The 6,516-nt window shown below is 38.9% G+C and overlaps 1 pseudogene across 1 annotated transcript; it reads right to left on the reverse strand.

The window, feature by feature from the left end:
- Window positions 1-5,010: 5,010 nt before the first annotated feature.
- Window positions 5,011-6,017, reverse strand: LOC108307240 (annotated as a pseudogene). Its single transcript, XR_005200974.1, has one exon. The product of XR_005200974.1 is annotated as a pleiotrophin-like (transcript).
- Window positions 6,018-6,516: the final 499 nt, after the last annotated feature.

Genomic DNA, 6,516 nt, shown 5'->3' on the forward strand with positions numbered 1-6,516 from the left:
AGGAACAGACAGAAAAACAAAACAAAACAACAGCAAACAAAACCCCAAGAAGAAATAAGAGTCCTGCAGTAATTGTGGAAGAGCTAGCTGCTTTGGGCCAATTCTCTTGCAAATAACGACCATAATTCCATTCCAAATATAAAAAGGAACTAATTGACTACCCTGGAAACAACCAAAAGGAAGCAGAAAGGGAGAGGGGATTGGCACTTGGCAGAAGAGAAGAAGAGCACTACAGAAACTTTCCATGTTAATGGCTTTTAGCCTGAGGCCAGGCAAGCCCACAGATCCCCGGGAGAGCTGACTAAATCTTGGGTAGAGACCCACAGCCTTAGAAGCTTGAAGAATCAAAGACAGGGTTTGAGGCAACCACAATGGATATTAAAAAGGAGGTAGTTACACATTGAATGGTGTCCCCCCAACATTCATCTGCTAAAGTCCCAACCCCCAGCACCTCAGGATGTGACCTTACTTGGAAGTAAGGTCATGCAGACAAACTTAGTTAAGATGAGACCATACTGGCTAGAGTGGTCCCTAATCGAATATGATGAATTGTCCTTTGGGGAAACTTAGACACGGCCATGCACACAGGGAGAATGACATGTGAAGACTAGAAAGTAACTGCAAGAACACATGTTCAAATGTTTCTAAACATCAAAACCAAATTTTTAAAGTGCAAAGAAAAGAGACTATGTAGAGAAAGATACATATTAGGTAAACCAAAACACAGTAAATGTAACATTAAAATAGCTATTGAACCAAACATGTCACTCATTTCAATACATGTAAATGAAAACTCATGTATTAAAAGGAAAAGACCTGCAGGTTGACCCATAAAGCAAAACCCAACTCCATGCTGCATTTAGGAGATATACCTAAATCAAACTGATTCAGAATGGCTGGTAAAAGTCAAGAGATATCAAACTATAGGGCAGACAAACAAAAAAGAAAGCAGAGGCTGTGCTAATGAGATCAGAAAATGCTGAATTTGGACAAAAAGTAACACAACAAAATATTTGATAATGCCATGAGCCACAATTCACAAAGATAACATATCAGTTATGAATATATATGACACAACACAGCAACTACCTTTATAAATCAGAAAGATAAGGATATACAGGGAGAAATATACAAAACTACACTAAAATTAGTAGACATATATTTCAGTCCAACATAAGACACAGGTCAAGTGGACAAAAAATAAGAAAGAAAACAGAAAATATAACCAGCATAATCAATGCATAGAATATATATATTTTTGGTAACAAAGCCCCACTTCAAGAACATGTCAGGTGCTTTTGCTTTTCTGTCTCAGGGGATTCTGCAATCCACTGAAACTTGCTAGTATGGATTGAATGTCCGTATTCCCCGTAAGATTCTATGTTGAAGCTGTAACTCCCAGCGTGACAGTATTTACAGACGGAACCTTCGAGAAGTAATTAGGTTTAGATGAGGTCACGAGGATGGAACTTTCATGATAGAATTAGGGCCCTTATAAGAAGAGACACTAAAGAGCTTGCTTACTCCCTCTGCAGTGTGAGGACACATTAGCTTTCAGCAGGCAAGAGAGTCAACAATCTTGTAGCTATATTTATAGAGATTATGTAGTCTGAAGAACAGAGAGAAAAAAGGATGAAGAAAAATACACAGAGCCTCACGGAAATGTGAGACATATTAATCACACCAACATATGCACAATGAGGAGGCGAGAGAGAGAAAGGAGGAGAAATAATGGCTGGAAAGTTCCCAAGTTTAGTAAAAAATCCAAGAAGCTCAGTCAGCTTTAAGTAAAATAAACACAAATGTTGGAGATGTAGATTGACAGCAACAAGATGGAGGGATCGGAGTTTCCAGCACTTGTTCCCTCACAAAAACATCCATTTGTAATAACTATCCATGCATAAAAATAACTTCCTAACAGCTAGGAATTCAGATGAGGGATTAGAGCACCTGGGTGGAGCACAGATCTAAGAAAAGAGACACAGAACAGAGTAGGGCAGTTTTACATTACCCATGACACCCTTCCCCAAGCACAGGCAGTGCAGCATGGAAAGAGATACCCTCTATGTGGAGGAAAAAGAGTGAAATGAGCACCCATATCTGATATAGACCCTAGCACCAGGACCATCCCAGTGAGCCCTGGTGGCAGATCAGTCCCTATGGCCCTGGCTCCAGGCCTACCCTAGTGCTATGCTGGCACCCAGGTAAGCACTTTCCCTAGTGCCGGACCAGCCCCCATGACCCCACACTCCAGATCGGCCCCACTGGACCCAGGCTTCAGACCCACTCTGTACCAGCTGACACCCACAGTCTCAGGCTCAAGGTCTGCCTCAATGCCAGGCTGGGCCCCAGTGGAATCAGGTCTCAAGCCAGCCTCCACAAAGGCATCAGGCCTGCCCTTGCAGACCCAGGATCCAGGTATGCACACATAGACCCTGGCTCCAGACCTGCTCTTGCAAACTCAGGCACCAGGCCTGGCCATGCAGATCTAATACCTAGGTGTGCCTCAGTGGACTGAGGTACCAGGCCCACCCACCCACTGGCCCAGGCATCATGAAAGCTCTGCTGAGGGTTCTAGCAGCAAGCCCACTAAATGACCTGCCCAGAATCGCTCAGTGGGCTGACTGTTAAAGTGCTTTACCTGCTGAAGCCAGTCTGTAAAGACTTGAAGAGATGCCTACTTCTTCAAATGTGCAAATACCAACTCAGACCACAAGAATCACAAATAATCAGGGAAACATGACACCACCAAAGGGACAAAATTAAGCACCAGTAATGACCTTAAAGAAATCAAGCTCTACAATCAGAGTAACTGGGGTATCTAATGGAGGCTGGGAAGGGTAGTGGGAAAGAGGGGGCTAAATTGGGAACGGTTAATGGGTATAAAAATACAGTTAAATAGAAGGAATAAGATCTAGTGTTTGGTAGCACAGTAGGTGATAATAGTTAACCATAATTTATTGCATGTTTCAAAATAACTGAAAGAGTACAGTTGGAATTTTCCTTAAAGAAACAATAAATGCTTGAGGTGATAGATACTCCAATTATTCTGAGCTAATCATTCTACACTGTATGTTTGTATTATCACATGCATCCCATAAATATGCACAACTAGTGTGTCTACATAATAATTTAAAATAAAAATTTTTAAAGAAATAACGACAGAAAACTCCCAAATCTGGAGAGGGATACAAACATCAAGATCCATGAAGCTCAAAGAACCTCGAATAGATTAAATATAAAGAGATGTTCACCAAGACAAATTATAGTCAAATTATCAAGTGAAAAACAAAGAAAATTTGGAAACCAAAAGACAAGCAACTCATCACATACAAAGGAGCCACCATAAGACTAACAGCAGACTTCTCAGCAGAAGCCTTGCAGGCAAGGAGAGTGGGATAACATATTCAAAGTGCTAAAGGAGGGAAAACAAACCCTTCAACCAAAAGGACTATATCCAGCAAAGCTGCCCTTCATAAATCAAGGAGAGATTAAGACTTTGCCAGACAAACGAAAGCTGGGGTTATCACCCTGAACCTGCTTTATAAGAAACACTCCATGTAGTTCTTCAAGTTGAGATGAAAGGATGCTAAATAACAACATGAGAATATATGAAAATACAAAACTCACTGTAAAAGTAAGAATATAGTCAAATTCAGAATATTCTAACACTGTAATGGTTGTATGTAAGTCACTTTTAACTCTAGCACTATACATTTAGAAACAAAAGTATTACAAATAACTATAGCTTCAATAATATGTTAATGAATACACAATATATAAAAGATGCAAATGGGACATCAATAACATAAAATGGGGGGGAGGAAATTTTAAAGTATAAAGTTCTTGAATGTGGTTGAACTTAAGTCATTATCAGATTAAAATACACTGATACAACTACAAAATGTCTTATATAAGCCTCAAAGGAACCACAGAGAAAATATCTGTAGCAGATACACAAAAGACAAATACAAAGTAACTAAATCATACCTCATGCCACTACAAAAAATTATCATAAAGGAAGGTGGAGAGAAAGAAAGGAATGAAGGAACTACAAAATAGCAAATAATTAATAAAATAGCAATAGTAAGTCTTTATCAATGATTACTTTAAATATAAATGGATTAAATACTCCAATCAAAAACATAGAGTGGCTTCCTGGATTTAAAAACAAACACAAAAGAGATCCAACAATATGCTGCCTTATTGCTGTCTCCTTAGCTTTGAGAAGACATATAGATTGAAAGAAAAGGAATAGAAAAATATATTTCATGCAAAGTGTAACCAAATGAGAGCAGCTGTGGTGGCTATACACATATGAGAGAAGGTAGATTTCAAGTCAAAAATTGTCACAAGAGACAAAGTCACTACATAATCATAAACAGAAAAATTCATCGAGAATATAATAAATATATTTGCACCCAACACTGGAACACTTAAATATATAAAACAGATACAAACAGAATTACAGGGAGAAATAGATAGCAATACAATAATAGTAGGTTGCTTCAATATTCCACTTTCAACAATTGGATCATCCAGACAAAAACCAATAATGAAACAGTATACTCGAATAACAAGCATAAAGCAAATGGGCCTGACAGACATATACTGAATATCTATTCAGCGGCATCAGAATACACATTCTTTTCAAGCTCACAAGGAACATACTCCAGGATAGGTCACATTTTAGGCCACAAAACAAGTCTTCACAAATTTAAAAAGACTGAACTCATATCAAGCATCTTTTCTAACCACAATGATATGAGGCTAGAAACCAATAATACAAGAAAAGCGAAATTCTACAAATAGGTGGAAATTAAATAACACACTCCTGAACAATAAGTCAAATAATAAATTGAAGGGGAAATTTTTTATTATTTATTTATTTATTTATTTATTTGCCACAGTGAAAGAATTTTATGTTTGAATGCTTTTCTTAAAAAAAGGTCACCATTGAACTAGGGCATGCTCTGCCTCCCCACCCCCATTTTGCTGACGACATTTAAAAAAAAATTTATTGGCAGAAAACAAGGCATTTTCTTCCAATAGAGTGATTATGTTTTATTGCTATTTTGTTTAGTATACATTTTTCTCAATTGGGAAAAAAGTCTAGGTGAAAAAACAAATACCTAACAGGAGAAGTAGTTTACATGGTCACAACATTTAAATTGCTGCCAAAAAATGTAAAAAAAAAAAAAATTAATGTAAAATGTCACATAACTTCAAAAAACTTACCTCAGCTGTCTATCATTTATCATGTACTATAAGTCAACTTCCTAAATAAGATTACAGTCCTTTATTATAAGCCCCTAGTGCTACTACAGTATACATTTTTAAAATGCTACTACAAAAATGTTCTTTTCTTTTTGTTCTTGCTTATTGTGTACTTAGCTATAGATACTTTTTGAATAAAAGGCCTAGGGTAGATATAAATGCAATAGTTAACTGATGCTGTTTGCTGATGTCCTTTTTATTTTCCACAGGTGATATCTTTTAATCCAGCATCTTCTCCTGTTTCTTGCCTTCCATTTTCTTCTTCTTAGATGCCACTTGAGGCTTGGGCTTGGTCAGTTTGCCAAAGGGCTTGGAGATGGTGACCATCTTCTAGCATTCGGCATTGTGCAGGGCTCGCTTCAGACTTCCAGTTCTGGTCTTTAGGGCCGTGTTCAGGTCACACTCTCCCCAGGCCTGGAACTGGTATTTGCACTTCGCTCCAAATTGCTTTTTCCAGTTGCAGGGGATCTGACATCTCTGGGTCTTCATGGTTTGCTTGCACTCGGCTCCAGTCTGAGTGCCCTCCTGCATGCCCAGCCCACAGTCTCCACTGGTGGGCACACACACACTCCACTGCCATTCTCCACAGTCAGACTTCTTCACTTTTTTTTCTGGTTTCTCTTTCTTCCCTGCTTTGGCATTATCCACAGCTGACAGTATGAAAATGAATGCCAAGAAGACAGCTGCAAATTTCGACGCTGCTGCTGGTACTGTTGAGCCTGCATTTTTGAGTTGCAAATGTCCGCTCTGGCGCTCGGGCTGCCTTTGTCGCAAGGGGCGAGGTATCGGCAGCTCGCTGCAGCTCCTGCTTGGCTGGCTGCGGCTCTCCACGCCTTCTGGACGGATGACTCGCTGGTCTCTTTCTTCCCCTCTCTCCACTTTGGATTTTCCTCTGCTCTGGGGCTCTCTTGGCAGGATTTTTGGATTGGAAGGCGGGGAACCTGATCCTGCCTTTGATTCAATTACGCCCCCACCGAAAGGGAAATTTTTAAAATCTTGAAACAAATTAAAATGAAAACACAACATACTAAAACGCAGGGAATGTAACAAAAACAGTTTTAAGAGGAGAGTTTATAGTGATAGCACCTACCTGAATAAAAAAGATGTCAAATAAACCTAACTTTACAGTGCAAAGAACTAGAAAAAGAAGAGCAAACTGAGCTCAAAGTTAGCAGAAAGAAAGAAATAATAAAAATCAAAGGAGAAATAAATGAAATAAACACTAGAACAAGCAACAAC

This window comes from Cebus imitator, unplaced genomic scaffold (genome assembly GCF_001604975.1).
Source record: "Cebus imitator isolate Cc_AM_T3 unplaced genomic scaffold, Cebus_imitator-1.0 Scaffold77, whole genome shotgun sequence".
NCBI lineage: Eukaryota > Metazoa > Chordata > Mammalia > Primates > Cebidae > Cebus > Cebus imitator.